The sequence below is a fragment of the Perca fluviatilis genome, chromosome 9, assembly GCF_010015445.1.
Source record: "Perca fluviatilis chromosome 9, GENO_Pfluv_1.0, whole genome shotgun sequence".
NCBI classification, from domain to species: domain Eukaryota; kingdom Metazoa; phylum Chordata; class Actinopteri; order Perciformes; family Percidae; genus Perca; species Perca fluviatilis.
The window spans coordinates 38,746,465-38,768,477 of NC_053120.1; the positions used below are offsets into that span (position 1 = coordinate 38,746,465).

General features: G+C 43.7%; 1 protein-coding gene across 1 annotated transcript in view; it reads left to right on the forward strand.

Moving 5' to 3' along the window:
• Positions 1 to 22,013, forward strand: part of scfd2 (sec1 family domain containing 2) — a 122,753-nt gene that overhangs the window by 26,546 nt on the left and 74,194 nt on the right. The window lies entirely within an intron of this gene.

Below are 22,013 nucleotides of genomic sequence, written 5' to 3' on the forward strand. Positions count from 1 at the left end.
AGTACTGCCAAACTTCCATTTCCACTTTCTCACAGCCTACTGCATTGAACGCTCCACCTACGTAAACACCTTCCCGTAACCAACGGCGCCGTCATTACGGCGACCAGTGTAGCGCGCGTAGAGTCAAAGAGTATAGAAGTAACAAGAGGCGAAACTCAATAGAACGTTGTGTTGCGTTCAGTCCAAGATGGCGGAGCTGCAGCTCGGTCATGGGTGCGTTTGTTGCAATGGAACGTTCTATTGAGTTTCGCCTCTTGTTACGTCTATACTCTTTGACGAGAGGAGAAACTCAACACAACGTTCTATTGAGTTTCGCCTCTTGTTACTTCTCTTTGGTAAAGTTCGGTTTGGCGAAAAACAATTTGAAGGTCCGGCAGAAACCAAACCCCGTCAAAAAGCCCAATATTCGGCTGAAACCCGAACTTTGCGTTTGGTGCATCCCTACACGAGACACAAGGCGGAGAGCGAGAACTCTCACGCTCGGGTAAAATTACAATTTACGTCTCTTCCTAACTACGGTTGCTCCTTTCATTGGTGGAACGTCATGCTGCTGCCAGTGTTGGTGTTCTCTCTGTGTTTTGGTCTTTTTGGGTTGAGCACATTTTGGTCCAGATCTAAATATATCCTCGGATCAATTCAGATTAGGGCTGCTCGATTATGGTAAGAAATCATAATCAAGATTATTTTGGTCAATATTGAAATCGCGATTATTTAACACGATTACTCATTGTCTTTTGTAAAGATGCTGCAATTATTGAACTTACAAAAAAACAACAACAGATAAACAGTTAAACAAATCAACAGGAAAACACCTTGAACTGCAAAAACCTAATGTGCAAAAATAATCATTTTTCTTGATTACTGTGTTAGGAGCCGAAATCGTAATCATGGTTCAAATTTCGATTAATTGCACAGCCCTAGTTCAGATGGGGTCTCACTGTCTTCAAGATGAGGAACAAGTCCTTTTTTTGTGTCAGACTCTTGTTTTGCTCTGTTTTGTGTCCATGTCTGTTGAACTCTCGTGAGTACATAGCCAGGTTGGAGCCTGGTGACCCACATACTCCATTACCCCCCCAGTCTGTATGTGCAGCCCTAAAGACTCATGACCCTTCCCCTTTATCCCTCTATCCCTCCTGGACACACAGCGACCTGTAGATGCTCAACCTGCAGGTCTGTAGAATGCCAGTAGCCTGACAATAACCCCTGTGCCGTAAGCTGTAAGAAGGCACGCCAATCCACTAGAATACTTAACATGCAGTTATATATGCAACATCTGGATTGCATCACTTCTAATGGCGACAGAAGAAAAAATGTTGATATTGGTCCTAAGCAACTTTCATCTTATCTGAGCTGCATGCCACAGACAGACAGACAGACAGACAGACAGACAGACAGACAGACACACAGGGGGATTTAAGCCTGTAATTGGGCTTTCCCCAGGGTATGGAGCCTGTCCCCACATCCCAGACATTCCCCTTTATTCTCCATATCTGCTGTGTCCCTGTTGGGAAGGGTGTGGGGGGGTTACTGTGTTTTGCTGGAGATTGTAACAAACTGGTGTGAATGACTCCAGGGCACTGCCCTAAGATGTCCAGCACTGACCCTCTCCAGTTCCCCACTGTTTAACAGCCTCACATCTGGACTGACCTGGACTGACCGTCTCCTCATCCATCCACTTTCAGTACCACATATACTCCCCTCACAATACAGCCCCAGTGTATCCTCTCTGAAGCCCCCTCAACCCCCGGAGCAACACAGAACGAGCCACAGGAGGTTCAGGATCAACTCCTGTCTGTCTTTTGACAAAGTGGCCTCTCCAGGCTCCCTCCTATCGTCTTCTGCTCATCCCTTTTCTCCAAACCTCGCTTTATCCTGCACTTCCCTTTAAATATGTCAAGCTTACCCCCGTATCTCTTGTTATGTGTTCTCCAAACATACGCCTCGCTGTAACATACACACACATGCACAATGTGAACTCCTGTGCTCCGCTTAAGTCCACGCCGCTGTATTTTGTAGCATAACAAGCCCTCTAAAACTGGAGGAAAATGCAGAGCTGGAAGAAAGTTGGGTTTATCAGAAGAGTCGGTTATTTACCTATCTCTTCCTTCCTGTGTTTAGTTGAAGAGGATTACAGTGGGAGTGAGGAGCAGTGATGGAGTTCACTCCCAGGAAGACCCAGGAATAGCCCCCATCTGGGCTGCACCCCCCGCCCCCCCTTCTCAGCGCCAGTACCCTGAGACGGCTGTGTTTACATTGCTCAGCACTGCTCAGGCCTAATGTACTATCTGTTTAATAGGCAGAGAGAGGCCTGTTTATAGAGATGGACCTTTTTAACAGGAGGTGATGGGCAGGTAGGCCAGAGGGCAAGACCAACTCATCTCACTTCCTGTTATCATTACCTCTCTTCTCTCAGGCAGATAGGTGCTTGGCTTGCTCCGTTTTCTGCATTATTTATCCCTAATTGCCTTCGCCATCCTGCTGCCTGTGATTGTGCTCAATCTGTCTCCCGAGGAAAATGGAGGAACACAAGGAGGCTCAATCAAGTCGCCTCATAATAAACCTCAGTGGCTCCACTTTCTCAGCTCAATAGTAATTTGCATGTGCTGCATTTTAAATGTTCTACTAAGCATCTTTCTACTAAATCTATATCTCAGCCCACTGAACTGAAACTTTATAGGAATTGCTTTGGTGTTAATAGCTGTAGAGTTATAGAGCTACAGCTCTCTGAATGTTAAAGCTGAGGGAGTAAGATGGGCTCCTAAGGGTTCAATGCACTAAACATTTTCTCTTCTACTTAAAGCGGCCTTTTCTCTGCGCTGTCATTGTTCCGTGTTGAGTCAGAGTTGCATTCGCTGCATATGTGCATCTGCGGGTGTTTTTTGTGCCGGTCTCTATTGTTTACTGCGGCTGTTTAACTGTGGAGTCAAAACCCATCTCGTCAGGAGGATTTTTGATGTGGCCCGGAGTTTTCCCTCACGAATGTGTGTTTGAAGGTTCTGCAGGATTTCCACTGAATGTTTTTCACAGCCTCGGCCAAAGTTCTTTTTTTTTTTTCTTCTCACACTTGCACACACCCAAACTTGCAGATTCAAAATGGTTGATCTTTCTTGGAGATCATCCACGCTGCTCTCTCCACTTAAGCACACTTTAGCCAATTTAGAACTCTTGTTTCACTGAGCTGCATTGTCATCTCCCAGTGTTTGGGGGCGAGGTGGTCTAGGGAACATAATCAGAGGGGACCACTAACACTCTCTAGCCCCGGTGAATCAGGTCAGTGTGGTCTGCTGACTTGGCCTCCTGGCGTCAGACTACATTTGAGCATGCTCCAAAAAGACACCACAGACTGGGGAAAATCCCACAATGTCCAGCATTCACCCTTTGGATTGTTAACCGGGAAGGCCGTAGAAAAAGCTAACCGTTAGGGAAGATGGCGGTGGTTGCAATAGACCCAACAATGAGCCAGTGTCCCAGACGGAGCTGGCCAACGAACCACTTCATACCTTTATATTCCTCTGACTGGAACACGACCCCTTAGTTTTAACATGTCACCGATTGCTGTTTATATTCCTTTTTTTCCCCCCACAATGTACTGCATCTGAAACTATAGCCAGATGTGCTTGCAAGTAAGTGTGTGTCCACCCATGTGCGCATCCATGCATTCATGCATGTGCATCCTTTTAATGTGCTTATATTGGTAACAGTGTCTCAACTTCCTGTTGTCACAAACAGGCTCTCTGTTCCCTGTAGAAAAGCTCCACCTCAGGACAGATTAACTATCAGGTCATTTGTCACTACCTGCTGAGCACAGGCCAGGGAGGGTCACGGCCCACAGGACATGTGTCTTTGTGTCTGTATGTCTGATCTGAAATGGAGACAGAGAAACATTCCAGGACCTTTTAAATGTGTCTTCTTTAGATACTGATTGAGCCCTCAGAGCCAGATTACAGCTTTGTGTTTAGCCAGGTTGCAGATGTCATTGTGATTGATCAGTTAAGGGTGAAGAGTATATTAGTGACCAGTAACAAATGAGAGAGGCTACCGCCGGCCCTCGCAGAGGTAGCTTCTTTTTTTTTTCTTTCTTTTCAGCGCTGCAGATGACACATGACAGTCCGGTCCCTCCATGCTTGGTTGACCGATGATGAATGCTCAGCCTGGTGGTGAGCCAGTGGACAGTAGGCTCTCAGAACTTGGCCGGTTTCCTGCTGACCTTTTGGGACCAGTGGTGGAAGAAGTATTCAGATCATTTACAGTACTTAAGTAAAAGTACTAATGCCACACTGTGAAAATAGCTAGAAGTAAAAGTATGTATTGAAAATGTTACTAAGTAAAACTATGTAAGTATCATCAGGAAAATGTACTTAAAGTATTAGAAGTAAATACTTTAAAATCCTCACATTTTAGAAATAGGAAACGATCCAAACAGTTGATCCAAACTGTCAATCAACTAAGTGTTAAATCGGCTAATCAAAGGAGAGAGAGAGGGAGAGGGGAAACGACATGCAGGAACCGAACCCGCGGCCGCTGTGTCCAGAACTGAGCCTCTGTATCTGGGCGCACGCTCTACCAGGTGAGCTACCCAGGCACCCAAACATTGTATTTTATAAACTACATGTGTTTTGTGTGCAAAAATCTTAATTTGTAAAGTAGGGGAGTAGAAGCAGAAAGTGGCATGAAAAGAAAAGACTCAAGTAAAGTTGTACAAGTACCTAACATTTGTACAGTACTTGAGTAAATGTACTTAGTTACATTCCACCACTGTAGATGTAGATAGAGGACATAGTAGATTAGTAGTGCCCCCTACTGCCGAGTCTGATCAAGGCCTTGCATCCTGTAAACAGAGATGAATGGGGTAAGGTGGGGGAGGTAGTAGTGACCCCCTTAGGTCATGGACCAAAGGTGGGACAAGGACTCCCCTTTGTTATATAGCATGTAATTGTACCCATCTGAAACCCCAGCTCTGCACCTCCTTCTATCCTCTACCCCCACCCCTCTGTTCGCTCATGCCCACCCTGCAGGCCCACCTTGTCACCCCCAGGGATTTCGCCCAGTCACCCAAAGGGAACGAGACCGACCAATCACCATGGTAACTAAGCAGCGAGGGTCAAACCAGGTCAATCAGAGACAGACTCTTGCCACCCTTGCTCTGTCATTAATTACCCATAGTTCCCCGGGGCACCGCTCCATGTCTAACCTAGAGGCTGGATCCAAGCGGTTGATCAGGTGGAGCATTTGTTTCATATGTGTATCTGTGACAGGGTCAGTGTTGTCTTTTATTACCAGCCAAGTGAGTGCAGCACCTCTGACAGTGTTTTTAGTTTTTTGGAAAGTGGTGTGTCAAATGGATATGTCATGTTTGTAATAATAACTCAAATCTACCCCACGGAGAGGGTCCCGGAAACCTTTGTCTCGAAAGGAAAAGCTTTATTTGATTAAATGTTTGAACGGTTCACAGTCCATCACCCAGTCCCCACTAACTTTTAATGTTTGAATGTTTATAGGTTGTGACATTGTTAGCTGTATCTGGTTTTGAGCTCAGCTCTCAACCTGAGCTGGTATTTGCGTTTGTTAGGAGCTATGTGAACGAGAAAACTGCCTACAGATTCCCTTCTTTTTTCGTGTTTTGGCACGGTTGCCTTTTGTTGTTCTTGGAATCATCGTGTATGAGCTAGAAATGAAACTCATCTGTGGGGGGATTTTTGGAGAGCGGACTCCGCTAACCTTGTAACGTGATTGACATCGGGGTGCAGAGAACAGGGAGATGCCCCCCCAGGCTCTCTGCTGGGCTCTGGAGGTATAGTTAAATACCCTTCTGTCATCCTCTCATTCTATTTGATTTGTATTTTCTGTCTTGGTTTTGAGTTTCTTTATTCTTGGTGCTTTTCCGTCCGTCTTTCTTCTCCCCACACTTTTATCTTTCATTATTAATATAATTGGTTTTGTGTGGATTAATCTCATTATATCTGTGTAGTCTTGATTTGGAGCAGAAGGGTGTATCTGGTACAGCAGTGCCAAGGACTGGAGCCACATGCTCAAACCTCCTGTAAGAGACTGAAACCAGAGAGGCCGACGTGAACGTGTACGCATCGGGGAAATATTTGTGAATGGATTTGTTAGAAGTGCCTCAGAACAGTTGCCAAAATACTGCACATGTTTAGTGCAATTATGACAAATGGAGAATGATTGACCTCGTGTTTGCTCGATACGGCACACAGAAAGATGTATTTTTAATGGGCTACACATGACATTTATACGTAGAATGTGTTGAGATAACTAGAACATGTGGGCTATTGTACAACAGAGCTCTTTTGACTTTTGTTGAAAAGTTTCCACTGCCTGTCACGGTGTATTGAAGCCCAAACTAAGCTGTTCCAGCCTTCCACGCTACATTTTATCCACTAGGCAAACTTGATTTGAAAACATGCGAGGGGAAAAAACCTCACTAATTCCTGTGTTTTCCCGCTCTAGCTTTCATCTGGAGTGAACTCATATGGCCCACTTTTCTTCTTCTATTGTTCTAAGCTTGGTGTACTTGGAGACACATGTGGGCCTGTTTGTCCCCGTTTTCATGGAAATGGGAAAAGGAATAAAGTAACCCAAAACGAGCACCAACGCCGAACCGCTAATTATGAGCGGGAGGAGGGATAAAGGTCCTGGAGGAGGAGGAGGAGGAGGAGGAGGAGGAGACTGGTTTCTCATACGCCGGCCATGTGCCCCCTCCTCCCCATCTCCTGCTCCTTAACTCTCCATCTTCTCCACCCCACTGTTTTTCTTTCTTCTGTTCTGAGTTATTTGTGCTCAGTCTTTCATGTTTGCAGTCGCGATGTCTCTGTGTTGCGAGCGCCTTGTGTCTAAACATCACAGCGGAGCTCCTTCTCCTCTCATAACTACAGACGTGAGGGGCGTTATCGACAGTGACAAGGTTTATGGCCCCTTTACATGCTGGGTATTGTGTCTTTGAGAGGCATAATGAATGATGCCGTTTGTGATATGATGAATGTGTGCATTCACTTTGGGTGGTCATGTTTTTTGTTGCAACTGCCATAAGCTTTCAACTTATTTCCAGTTGTTCATTGTGGTTATTAGGTGTTTGTTGTAGAGAAAGCGAAGCGTTGACTCAAATGACTCATTCAATACGTACTGCACATCTGGCTGTGAGGATCACAAGTTCAGATGTCCTCATTCACACTGCACCAACCGCTACTCCACATCCTGTCTCAAACATAACAATACAGAGGTTCAACTGCAGAATCCCATTTTAGATTTTTGCAAGTTTGCGTTACTGCAGTCTGCAGTTGGCTGACTCCGCTCATACTCTAATGTGTTTTCTTTTTCTATTTCTTTGAATAGACAAAACTTTTGCTAAAAAGCATTTGGTCAAATGTGCCTTGATATAGTACCAAATCAAACAATTTTGTACATGACCGGTTATAATGAACCCAAATTCCTTAAGCCACGCTGTGTTACCAGTTAGGTACACCCAGCTAAATCTGATGTTATCTAATACAGAAGCCCTGCAATAAATCTTACATTTAAGAAGCATATTCAGTTTGTGTTGAGACTGAGAGGTGCTGACACAGCTCTGTGGTCTTTTGGAGGCTGCAGTGCATGGTGATGTTGCATCAAATTATAGAGAAACTCGTTTGCAATATTCTGTCCACTAACATTAATATCAGCGGAGCTGGCCAAACTATTACAAACACCTAGTTCAGTATAGAATCGTTGTTCATCATGCTTTTATAAAAATCAATAAATCCTTATATGTTTCAATAATTTGACATTCATTCCCATTAACATGTCATTAAGGGGACATTAGACAACCATTAAACTAATGTATGACTTATTTCACAAATGTTGCCTTATCTCTAACACGTTTTCTGTCTATTTTTAAAATGGCTCTTCCTTTTGAAATAACCTTAGGTAACACTTTACTTGAAGGTATCTACATAAGAGTGACATGACACTGTCATGAACACATCACCCTGTCATGACACATGAACCCTAACTCTAACTTGTCATGACAAAAACCAAATGACACTTAATGAGAGAAGCGTTAACATTTATGACTTGTTTATAATGTTTATGACACGTTCATGACAGTGTCATGTCACTCTTATGCAGATACCTTCAAGTAAAGTGTAACCTAACCTTACTCTCTGTTAGCCAGTGGGGGAATAAGTACTGTATTCATATTCTTTGCTAAATGGATACTTAGTTGATTTATTAATATTATATTTTTATAGGGCTACAACTTATAATGTTTTATATAGATTAATCTGATCATTTGTTTGATCAAACCATTAATTGTTTGTTTTGTAAAGTGTAAGACAATACGGAGAAATGCCCATTATAAATACCAGAAGCGCAAAGTGAGATCTTTAAATGTCTTGTTTTGTCCAACCAACAGTCAAAACCTTTATAAATGATTCCATTCACTATAATATTAGACAAAGAAAACGCAGCAAATGATCACCTTTGAGAAGCTGCAACCATGAAACGTTTGGTATTTTTGCATTAAAAATGGTCTAAACGATTAATCGGTTATCGACACAGTTGTTGACAAATTTTCTGATTATTGACAAATCAACTCATCGTTTAAGCTCAAATTGTGTACTGTTGGGTAGTTAATTCTTCTTCCAAGTATCACCAGGGGCCCTACACATGAACTCCAGCATTGAGAACATTGGTTGTGTACACAGAGTTTACTAAAAAGAAAGGTTTGGAACAACTCACTTTATCAGTTGTTGTTTACGCTATCCACCATCTTGGCAGTCAAAAAGAGTCGATCTCCGAATGCGAATGTGAATGAACGGACTCCATAGGAGGAAATGTCATTCTTATATGAGGCTTTTTCAACTACAAGGTCAATATTGTCGACAAAACAACAAATTATCCGTGCATTTATATGGAACTAAGCTTTAGGAGCTTTCCATCTTTACTCTCCTCCCTGTTACGGTGCATTTGAAGATCGACTCTTTTTGACTGGCGAGATGGCGGATGCGTAGAGCCCCTGGTGATAGTTGGAGCAAAGTCTCATGTTGTGTCGAGCCTTCTTAGTGTTTTAAAAATAGTGATTTATGATGCTATCATAGCAGTGTCCCTAGCACTTCATTCAAAAGGCCTTTTGACTGAAAACGAGAATAAGGTCAATCTTAAAAGTGGCGCTTCCGTCTGAATTATGCTTTTAAACGAAAGTTTGACTCGCGTACATTCACAAAAAGACCCTAGGTTGCATTTTGGCGAGAGTCAGGCTTTAAGGACAGTACTGGAGTAAATGTAGTTACTATCCCCCACTGCTGTCAGCGTGAGACTACTACAGACTAGTAGTTGTGGGAAAGTGAAGTCAAGGCGAAGCTAAAACATAAATGGTTAATATTAGCTAAGTGGTGTACTTTGGATACTTGAGCACTTAGGCCATCACAGTGACATTGTCGTTCCCACAGTCTTAGCGGTGTTTGGAGAAGCGGTGCCTCTTTGCCAGTGCGATGTGTTTAGTCATTGTTTAGCAGCTCGGCTCTGCGCAGCATCACAGCATACACAAAACAGACAGACCAGGCATTAGTGATGCGTTCACCATCTGTTCAGGAAGGACAGACATGATGGGAGAGGATGAGGAAGAGAGACATTTTCACGGTGTATGTGAAGGCAAAGGTGGGAGGGGGAGGGAGGGAGGGTGGGGTGGTGTCTGAGGATTTACTACCAGACATCAACCATTACTTATCAGAGAGGCCAGTCAAACATTGGGGTGTACCCTCCATGGCAAACTGTCATGCTTAAAGGTCCAGTGTGTAACGTTTGTAGTTATTCATCATCAAAATCTGTATTGCCCTTCAAAAACTTGTCCTTTTTTATGAATATTGACCACCACCATCAATTTCAAGTATTCATATTGGCTTGAAATTTTACATTTGCGCTTGCATGAACTTGGGTAGACTCTCCATATTCATGTGGCATCTTGAAATACGTTAGGCGGTAAGGGACATACAGGACATACTGCTCCGCCTGTTTTTTCGACTCACAGTTGCTGCTAACGGGTATCGTAGCTTCCCGGCCCCGGCAAGTTTAAAGAAGGAAACATGGAGGACCACACGTATTCAAAATCCAAATTTCAGGAACAGGAGTCTTCTTCTTCGACCAGAATAAGAAAACGGATATTAAAAAGAGCAAGAGACCGGCGTCATCAGAGAAAAGAGTGAAGATTGGAGCTGCTTTGGACGCACACACCAAATCCCAACTAGTTAATTATCCTCCGGACCGCTGCAGTCTCATTTTCTTTCTCTCTCCTTTCTGTCGGGTGGCGCGCGTGCCCGCTCGTGGTGTGAAGCGCGCGTCCGCGCCACTCTCCGACATGCTATATATATATAAATAAAGAGAACCCTACACTCCAACAACCACGGCTGATAGACGGCCTTTTGTACACCTTCGCTTTTTGAAGCGTGAAGGCTACCGTAGCTGCAAAACTGCGTGGCGAGAGAGAGTTGATTGCGATATATGATCTCAACGCTAGATGGGAGAAATTCCTACACAGTGGACTTAGAAGACAGGCCAGGTATTGTCAATGATGCTGTCTTCTTTATATGCTGGAAATATAACACCGAGAGACAACTCAAAGGATTTTACCCCCCTACACATTAGGTGCACTTGTAGGGAAATGATCCATGCAAACAATCAGAAAGTGTGAGAAATGTCCTCAAGCTATTACCTTCAGTTGTTGGGGAAGATGCTTAATGTGTGGAGTGGAGCACAGTTTGTGACCCAAGGATTCTGGGAAGTGAAGGTGGTCAATTAGACCCGGGGGAGATAAGGTAAGGATTGAAGCGTGATGGAACAGGGCAGAGAAATGGAGTTTGGTGTTTGCAATCCATCCATGCACCCACTCCCACTCCAACACCAACACTATCTCAGCCCCCAGTTAAACGATATAGAAGACTATAGAAAACCCCAGTGGAGCCGTTATTTGATTTGATTTGTTTTCGCACCTGGAGGTTTGATTTTGTCAAAGATATAAGTTATGACTGTCAAAGTTATGATAGTCTTTGGGGGAGTTTTTATCACGTCAGAAGAATTTACTGTAAGAGTGAGTGTGATTTTTGGCTAGAGCGGAGTTATGCTTTCACAAGCAAGAGGGAGGGAGAGGGATGCACTGGGGTATTGGTGAAGAACTCTGGGAAAATGGGAGACAATGGAGAGAATAAAAAGAAAAAGAGGTGTTATGCTGTATTAATGGAGAGAGCTTGTCTTTTTGCCCCTCCTGGTAGTGTTTTTAGCTGAGCTGTGGGCTCAAGGCTCTGGGAATGTTTGTGCAGCAGAAACCCCGGGTGATGTTGTTTGTATTGTTCTATTTCAGCCTGTGTTTTCGAGCAGACCAGTGCTGTGTTTTGTTTTCACACACACACACACACACACACACACACACACACACACACACACACAAAGAGAAATCAGCCACTCACTCATCACCGATGTCTCCATCCTGACCCCGACTCCTAACTCTGTTTTTGCCCGGCCCGTGTTTGCATCTGTTGGTCTTTGCCCCTTTCTTTAAATGTGGGTTCAATGCTCCGATGAATTGCCATACAGAGAATCTCGTAGACCCCGCTGATATTGAAAGTGTTCTAACAGATGGAATTTGTGCAGGGAGACGGGTGTTGGTGTGCAGACATGTAGTCTGCAGAAGGATCACTGTACGTCTGTGCTCTCTTTCATTCTAGCTGTGTGTTGTGTCCAGCCCTCCCCATGACATTTTAGTAAACACAAGCATAACGCATACCTTCTGTTGCTTCTGTGTGTGTGTGTGTGTGTGTGTGTGTGTGTGTGTGTGTGTGTGTGTGTGTGTGTGTGTGTGTGTTTTTGTGCGTGCTTCCATACAGCCTGCTAGCGTAGCATGTAGTATATGTGACAGAAGACTGCTGTGTGTGCAGAACGCCACCCTGTCTCAGGTCTTAGATTACTCACAGAAAGAGCGTTCTCTTCACGGCCCGCTGCTCTAATACACTGAGCAACGAGTCACTGTGTTAAAATAATATATATCTAAACTTGCAGCAAGGCTATCTCCGTAAGCATATGTGAGGAAAGCTTCTGAAAAAAAATCCAGGTCTCATCTGTGATAAATCAAACTTGAAGACGAAACATTTTTAACTCCTAAACCTTTATTTTGAAAGTTTCCTCCCCTTCACAACTAACCCCTCACTGTGGCTTCTATTTCCTAGCTCAATTTTACTGTCTCTTTTTTTGTGTGAAAATGGGTTTCCAGTAAAACAAGGATTGGGAGAATATGCCCGTAACTGTTTATTACGCGGTCTTTACTCAATAATGCCTTTATTTTATTGTGCGTGTATTCATGTGTGTGTGAGCACTACAGGTCCACATTTAATCCTTTTTGTATGTCTGCTGACACTAAGACCTCTCATGTTCGCCTCCGGTGAATATTCGCCTTGATAATAATTGACTGGTGAATAGAGAATAGGTCTGAGTCACATCATGAGTGGAGTCATCTGAGGAGGAGGACACACTCACAGCACTGTCACTGCACCGATATCATCCCTCAGAGCTCTTTCAACATTTCCTTCCCATCATCCCAAACTTCATTCCCGTCTTTCCTCTCTCCCTGTTTTCTCTTATCTTTTTTTTTCTTAGTGTTTGTCTTTCCGGATGTTTTGTTTATGAAATGTTCCAGTACATTCTTATTGCTTATTTGAGCATAATTAATCACTACATCTCACCAGGTGTGTGTACACATGTGCACTTGCTGGGAAATGGAGGGGTGGTTAGTTGTTTTCCATTTCCCGTGTCTGTAATGAGCGTTTATTTTTTTTTTGTTTATGTTTAGTGAAGAGCAGCCGTGTGAAGGCGTGTTTGTCAATGTCTATGATAGAGATACCACCAGGTTGGCGGGGCAGTCCAGATTGTGATGTAGACCGTATTTACGCACAAAGATTACACACAAACACTCACATGTACACATCTAAATACACAGTCCTCCGGTGCTCCTTTAAAACAGATGTGCACATTGCCTCTTTTTCATTTAGCCATAAATGCAGTTACCTCCGTGTTAATGTGGGGTTCAGAAAAAGAAGCCCACACACACACACACACACACACACACACACACACACACACACACACACACACACACACACACACTTACATACATAGGCTAACTCTCCTCCTTTGTGAGACAGACAGCGTACCAGCTGTGCCTCAGAGTAATGACTCACATCACAGAACACTATAGTCAGTGACGCAGCGCTCGTGTCATTCGTGATGAATTCCATGTTTTATTCAAACTTCTCTGCAGAAACATCGCCATGACAGAGCTGTGCATCTACTGTACGGCTGCCTCTGCCGTGACGACACGCTGCCAGGTCAGGAATGACAGCATGGGTAGAGCTGAGGTCAACGACGCAGAATTCACAATCAGACAGCTGCGGTCCGCCTAGCATGCAGCTAAGAGTTTAAAAATATCCAACACCTCGACTCCAGTCCGTTTCCCTGTCTGTTGAAGACTTCTCCAGGATGGAGGTTTTGGAGGGAAAGAGATTCAGTCCGTGCAGGCCGAGATCAAGCGTCCCTGGGCTCGGCGTGGTGCAACAGTGCCCCCTAATGTTTCCATGTCTCAACAAGCCCTGGAACTGAATTATAGCACAGCATCTCTGATATGCAGAAACTTTTGTCTCCCTCTTATGCAAACATGCTCATATAAACATAAAAATGTGTTTTCTTTCACATAAATCAAGCAGAAACAAAAACAGAAAAGGATCGCACTAAGTTGCCACAACACATCAACATAGTTTGCAGCAAGCCTATTCCCAGTCAGTCAAGCAAACTCTTATTTTGAAATAGCCTCCTTTTGTGCTGGTTAAACTTATTCACCCCCACCACCTCTGCTCCGTCCTCTCAATGTGTGAGACTGAAACTGGAATCAGATGGGTTGCTTTAATCTTTCACACTACATGTTTCTTCATAAAAAAAAGAAAACAAAACAAAAGAAGGCACAAAGAGAAGAAAAGGGAACTGTTGTATCATGTCCGTATCACGTTTCTGATTGGCTGCGGCGAAGAAATGAAACTGAGCAACTGCAAAACGTCGAAGCCAGTTGTTTTGCTTTTCTGAATCCCATCGGATAAACTGCGGTTGTTTCGTTCTGTCTAGAAACCCGTCTGTTTACCTCAGGATGTTTTCTCCCTGCTGGAGCCTCCTGCCTCAATTAGAAGTGGATGTAATGTACTGTCCTTGGCAGTATTAGGGGGATGTTTGTGTGTGTGTGTGTGTGTGTGTGTGTGTGTGTGCGTGAGCGTGTGTCTACTCATGTATGCGTATGATTCAGTTTCTCACAGTGTGAGAAAAGTGCGGGAGGTTGAACATGGCCCCGGGGCTTGTGGCTGCAGAGCAACTCTCATCTGGTAAATTACGCCATAATCTGTTGCAGCCTATGTGGCAAAAAAATAAAGCCTCATTAATTGCCTTCTGTTTCTAAACACTCGGGAGTAAACTGCCTCGCTAACTTTTTCACATCGATCGCTCAGTGCGATTACATAGCTCGCTTACTTTTCCTACCGGCAGAGTACCAAGGGAGCTGCAGGTCTTAGCCTGAGTGCGATAAGCAGGCAGGGCGTCGTGTGCCGGGCAGACAGAGTCCAGCCGCAGTGACCAGCATGTGGCTGACTGGCGGTGACAGGGCGGCGTGCGGGGACCGTGTGTTTGTGTCTGTCACCGGGTCCCACGTCTCTTCTAAATTATAGCCCTGAAGCTGTGAGCCAAGCCAACCTTTGACACACAGAGCAGAAAGAGAGAAAAAACTGAGATGCATGTGGAGACTGTGGCTTACCGAGGATAAAAGGTGAAAGGGAGAAGGACTGGCGTGGAAAGCTATTGAGAGCTGTTGCCTGTATTGACAGAGAGGCAGCTGGCCGTACATCCCTTCAGCTGTGTGTCTCCGTTTGCACGAGTCCATTGATTTTTTTCCCTCCCAAACAGTCCAGCGTGCAGAAACAAAACAGACCCACCCCACACTCTGTGTGGTAATTCAGGCCTCATTTAAAAGGAACGATTTATGTCTCGGTGTTCCCACAAACATAACCAGACCAGGGGTCACCTTACCTTATTTTTTTTATTTATTTTTTTTAGAGCTTTTCCATCTACTGCGCTGTCTATCATTCCATCTCTCACTTCACAACAATCTGTCCAATCAATCAATCAAATGGTCTTATCTTTCGCAATTTCTTTGGGTTTTTTCTTCTTACTTGGCTCCTCGGCTATATTTCTGTCTGTGTTGTCTCCGAGCTGAGACATGCAAGAGTTAACCGACTGATGGACAAGCCACAGAGTAGTGGTCAGGCTGCAGAGTACATTCAGAACATTCCAAAAGGTACTCCGTATTAATAGATTTGTTGTTAAGAAAATTCTGGCCTGTTTTCCTTCTGCATTCAAGCAGTGTTTTGCTTAGTCATGATATCGTTTGGATGATGATCATCCTGGGGAAGAGAGCAGTGTCAGACATTGTAAGTTGTAAGCGATAACTTAATAATGCACGTGCTGTTACTGGTGGTGACACAGCAAGTTAATACAACACATACTTTTGGTGCAGATACTTTCAGTCAAAAATAAGTGCAAACACAATCGGATATCATGCCGCACACGGTACAAGTACAGGGAACCGTAAAGTTCGTAACCTTGCAGAAGAGTTGGAGGTGTGCAGCCTGTTGTCTGCATCCAACAGATCACCGTGGCTGCTGCCTCTTATTCTCTTACTCCATGCAACGTTTAAATTGCTGATTCAATGTCTAAAAATGCTGAAATGAACTGTTGTCTTGCTTTTGCTAGCCAGTGTTTTCTGTGACCGCTTCACAATAAAAGCCTCCTTGTTTTTCGCCAGTTGAAGGCTTTCGGTGTGAAGCAGCGGTGGTAGAAAAGGTTTGGCCGACATTAGCAGTAACAGTGAGGAATACAAATAATCAAATTACCCTGCATGCATTGTTTCCTGTGAATCCCTCACACGTATGTAGGAAATTTCAATCCAGCACGGGAATGGAGGACTCGGCCACTAACTATAAAAGTGATACATGATAAGGTTATTACACAAAAAAAAAATACACACAAAAAAAATCTGACCTTGAATAGTATGAAAAAGGTGGATTGATTTCATGGAAATGGTCATAAAGCTGATAACACTGCACAGGATATAAAAGAGGCGCTGACATTTGGCAGATGTCGTGCAATTCAAACATCTCACCTAGTATTTAAGCCTGAAAAGTCACAATTGTCACATTCGTAGTAAAACAATGTTATCAAATCCAAATGGGATTCTGTTGTTTGAGCTGGTTAACAACGGAAAAGATGAGAATGGATTAATTGGTAACTATAACTGTTGAGTATATCTATGTGTGATCCTGTGTGCGGACTTGCTCTTCTTTGTGTTTAGAGTCACATTTCCGCTCTCCTTGTTAAAGACCTGATCCGTCGTCCACACCTTTCACACAAAACAGAATAATGGTTGTAAAAAAAGAGATCCAGAGATAAACTTTATTTTTTCCATTCCCCGGTTCAACTTAAGGCAAATCGCCGTCTTTTAATAAACAGAAATTTTCCGGTGAACCCAGTCTTAGATTCATCACTGTCATCGCCACAGGTGACAATGAGCACATGTCCCCGCTGAGATGCTCTACGTGTGCGACTGCACTGGCAGGCTCAGATAAGACGCACTCGTTCACTGTCAAAGCATTTCTGAGCTTTGCTCTGAGTTTTTTCGGTGTTGTTTTCGAAATCCTGCCAGCCTCTTTGAGGGTGAAGACATACTTGTTTGTTTTCCAGCTCTTCTACTACAAATCAAAAGCAAGCTTGCTGTACATCGTTCAGAGTCTAGGTTTATTTGCTGTCGTCTAACTTCAAGATTGATGTATTTTGTTGTTAGAAGTTTGCTTGTGTCCCTTCCAGCTTTGCGTGTTGTTATTCGTGAATGCAAATTGGATGTGATTACATATTTTCAAATGAAGCACATGTGTGCATTTGCAAAGGAATGCGAATGATTTTTTTTTTTTTGTAGTTGCTATGGTAATGATGCACTGTCTGACATCCATGTAAGGTGACTGCTGTCCAAGGTGTCTTTGGTTGACAACAACAACTGACCTATAGCCAACTTTGTTCATGCTCCCAGAAGGACCCCCGCCTCCAATACTCTCCCTTCCCTGCCCTCGGGCCCAAAAAAAGGTTCATTGTGCAGGCAGTGAGCGAGGCAAGTGAGGCCTGGTTCTGGTTAGCGCGTTGTGCTGCATCTGAAACACTCACCTTCCTCCAGGGCTTGCATCTGGAGCTGGTTTCCTGTTCAGGCTGCGCTGGGCAGGGGCGGAGTTTGGCCCTGGCTCTGTGATTGGGCGAGATGGAGCCTTTATGGACCCCAGGATGGTTGGAATTGCCAAACAGTAATCTGTCAATCACTGGGATTCAAACCAGAGCATAATGCGAGAGAGAGCTTACGATTGGTGCAAAGTCGCGAGTGAGAAGCCAGCGATGCTTCAGTCACCAATAATCCAGCCGCAAATTTAGCATCAGAAAATCTGCTGAGCATATTCAGAGAACAAAGAAGTGCTATGTTCTATATTTTTATCCAAAATCCGTTAATCTTTGGGGAATATTTTGTCATAATAAGAAACTTGCGAGTAATTTAAAGTAATGACTTTATTTGAGTAATTGAAAGCCCTAAAATTAGCATTGTTTTGACAGAGCAATGCCATTGTTGTTCTATAATTGTGTGTAATAGTCACATTAGAGCATGGCAGCAGGGCTAGTACATTCAGTAATGGTGTGTAATAATACCGTTAGCTTCCTGTTATTACTGCAGTAATTCTGTAGAGCAGGCCATGAGCACTGCCCCGAAATCTGCACCGTGGAGTTTAAACGCCACATGAGTTTAGCAGCATTCTTTAAGAGTCTGTCATTGAGAGTATTTTTATAACGTTTCCTGGGGAAAATGGTATGAGGTTTTGAAAGTGAGATTAATGCTGTGGTGGAAAGAGATCCTTAAAAAGTTGACAGAGATAAAACTTGTATTAACAGCTAAAATGTACTTGAACTGCCTCTTTTTTTTCAAGATTTGAATTAATAATGCATTAATCTGTGAAACTGTTGAAACGGTGTTCCAAATGTAATGTTTTGCCCGTGTTTTATAAATGCTTATTCTTTATAGTTTCAAATTCAACAATAAAGTGAATCTATTGAAATAAAACGCATATAATGTGAGGGCAATGCTCTGATTGTGCTATCCTAAGTGCCATGGAAAGCATGCTGTATTCTGCTCCATTCTGATCCCAGAGGTGTACAGTCCACTACTTTTCCAGTAAGCCTGTGTGCCAGCGCTGTGAGTCGGCCATTGTTGAGTTTAGCTTCAGTGCTGGAAAGAGCTTTAGTCAGTCTTCCCACTCAGCTTTACTCAGTTCAGTCTCAGTTCTGTACCAAAGACCTCCATTTCCTGCTCTGGCGCCATGGCATGCAGCTGACAGCAGCTTTTATAGATCTCCTGAAGGGACCCAGTTACAGTCTATGCTTCCTCTCATACGTGAAAACATAAACACAGTTTGCACAGTACACAGTTTGCACACACGGTTAATGAAGGTATACCGTGGTACAAAGATATGAAAAGAGAGTAGTGATGACAGGAATTGTACTTGAGTTGCAAGTGAATTCACATTTGTTCCCTGGAATAAATTCCAATATTTACTTTTAACTACAATTTTCAATTCAATTTTCCAAATTCATTATTTTATGTGCTGTTTCATGAGACACTGTTCCGGGCATAGAAAAGACCAAAATGAAACAGTAAAACTAAATTAAAATGAAATTGATTGTTATATCGTCACAAACATGTAACTGGCTTTCTAGGCCACTGGTTTCCAACCTGGGGTCCCTAGAGCAATCGCAAGGGGTCATGAGAGGGTCAAAAGGAAAAGACATGATTTTGCTACAAAATTATCTCTATTTTTTCTGACTTTTTCCCCTTTTTTTGGGGGGGGGGGGGCTTTTTTCTTATACAAAAAAAACATCTAGCAAAATCTTCAAAAACAGTTGACGAGCTTCATTCTCTTTGGTCCGTGTGACGTAAATGTTGTCATCCACCTATGGACCCCAAAATGTGTGACCGGGCGAACTGTACGCATAGCAAGCTCACCGACTATGCTCCAACACTTGTTCCACACTCCCATCCTGTTGGTGGCGTATGAACCCTTTAGCTGGTTTGCCAAGAAGAAGAGAAGACGATAACAAAATGGATGTTTGTTTTGGAGAGAAGTTGGGCAGTAGATCCGCCCACATTTATAATTCATCTTTAAAGGAATACAAAGACTAGCCTGGTCCTACCAGACTCTGGTCCATTTCATGTGTACAGAGAGTCTGGCCACTCTCCATTGACAAGTGTTAACTTCCTTGAAGGCGGGTACTCTGTTGAAGTTTAAAACTATTGGATCTGCCCAGAGCCACTCTGGATCTGCTATAACCAATCGCTAACATTTTGTTGTGACGTCGGCTTAGCATTGCTAGCGTTCGCCTTAGCCAACTCCTTCACCACTAACGGAGCGAGCTGGAAAATCAAACTGTTCCCGACCCCCGTGGGGAGGAGGGCCACAACATCATGGCCACCAACACAACTCAGCAAAGATTGGTCTTGCTCAGGCTTTAACTTCTGGATATTCGGCAGCGTTGCCACAATGGGCCGAATGGCTTTGCTCGCATCTTTCTCCGCCGCCATTACAGAACTACAACTCAAACTAGCGCACGACCTCAACGTCATCATTCTCAGCCACTCCCTCCGTTCCCTGATTGAACAGGTAAACATTGGCCGGAGAAAACCCGAAAATATACCGCAAACCCAGACGATGTACTGAAGGAAAATGAAAATTGAGCGGAAGGGCGGAGCCAAGCTATACAAAGACAGCCAAATGGCGTTGTACTCCTGGCGAGAAATCGCGCAAGTGCTGGTGGATCAGGAAATGAGCATGCGTGAAACGCCAGACCCACGCAGACCCTTAATTGTAGCATGAATCAAACCGCAAGGACGTCCTTGTGATCGGTACAAGTCCACAGCTGTCCACCAACGGTGCTGCTTCTAATCAGTACATGTTGCATGCATGGTAGCAGCAAGATAAAACTGCATAATGGTAACTTTGATCAAATCAACCTGCACTCGGTCAAACAGTAGTTAGGACCACATGTTGAAGAACAATACAAACAAAAACTGGATGCCTACAACTGAGAACATATTATGTTGGTGTGCTCAGAGGCCCAGGAGGTAACACTAGTTCAGGAATAATGGACGTACTTCTTGACAAACGCTGTGGGGGCCCAGAGGCCCTCCAGAGCTCCTCCTCTCAACACTGACCCATACTGAGAGCTTCTGAAGGTACTTCTCAGGCCAGCTTTGAGGATCCAATGAATGTTCTCCTGGACAGAATTGTAGGCGATCAATAATTCTAAAGTGAGAGGTGAAAGAGAAAGTGCTTAGCCATTTGCATTTCAAAAAGAAATCCTTAATGTTCTTTGTCTTTCTCTCCTCGTTGCCGTCCACCAGCAAAACGAGCCAGGGGGAAAGATCCCAAATATTGTTTGGCAGTTCCAATGAGTGGAACTTGGAGAGGTATTTGATTTCACAATGTTTCAGTAGAATAATGTGTGTTGAGATTGTGTTTGAACGGTCCCGAAGGGCGAGCGGTTGGCCGGGGTCTGAGGCAGAGGAAGAGGAAGAGGAGGAGGAGGAGGAGGAGGAGGAGGAGGAACAGACCAGCCAGAGAGTGTGTTCTCCTGATACCTGGGGATGCTGGGAGGATGTGACCGATGCAAATATCAGCAGTGTCTGTTCATGCAGCAATGTATAACTTTATATTTATGATCAAATAAATCATTAACATCAACAGAGTCACTGATGTAGACCTTGTGTTGTGAACACTCAAATAGGGACATTGGGTCATTTCCCCCAAAAAGTATTCTCCTCAGCCACTACTTCATGAGGGACAGTCAGTCAGTTCCCTGGATTTGGCTCCCCGTCTTTGGGTCTTATTGTATTGCGTCTTTGGCTCAGTGAAGAGTTCTTCTGGGTCAGACACAGGATCCCCCCAGTGGGCCCACCACAAGGCCTAAAGCCTCTCGTTCTCAGAGCCTGTTTGTCTTAGTGAGAGGAACACAAAGCTTTTCACAGAGGAATCCCTCGTTAAAATGAAATATATCCACGGGGGCATATGTAGCTCGTCCACTGTCAACAATCCATTACTTTAGACTATCATCTGAAACTTAATTCCTCTTGTAATATCTCAATATCTTTGTTTTCCACTGTCTCCCTCCACTCTGTGACCCCGTTGCCTCCGTTACGCCCCTTTTTTATGCTTATTTTCATTACATATTTGGACAGATTAGCTCCACACCCTTGTTTTATAGGTCTATGAGCTTACTCTTGTTGTGAGTGGCCAGTGTTCTAAAAATGGTCCGGTGATCTACACCATGTTAGAGCACAACCATTGTTGGGGACTGACACTCAGACAGGCTCACGAAAACAGGTCACTGCACCTAAACATTGCCCCGTGTGTGTGTGTGTGTGTGTGTGTGTGTGTGTGTGTGTGTGTGTGTGTGTGTGTGTGTGTGTGTGTGTGTGTGTGTGTGTGTGTGTATGTGAGAGATAGAAAGAAAGAAAGAAAGAAAGAAAGAAAGAAAGAAAGAGAAAACAGTTCAATGCCCATGCAAATCCAACAAAAGAAAGAAACCAAATTAAGCATTACCTCAGCCACTCACAGAGCTGTAAAATTAGCGAATGGAACGATGAGCTCACTCACACTGTGCTCTCTAATTTAAACATGTACAGTATTTTTACAACAAACACATTAGGACGCCAGCTAATAGGACTGCAGACTAATAAATAGGTATTATCAAATTATGTAAATAATCTTTGAATCATAATGCAACTCAACAGGGGGACTCAGCTGATTAATCAATTAATCAACCATATTTTTACACTTAACTAAACAAACAAGATCAAATGTGTT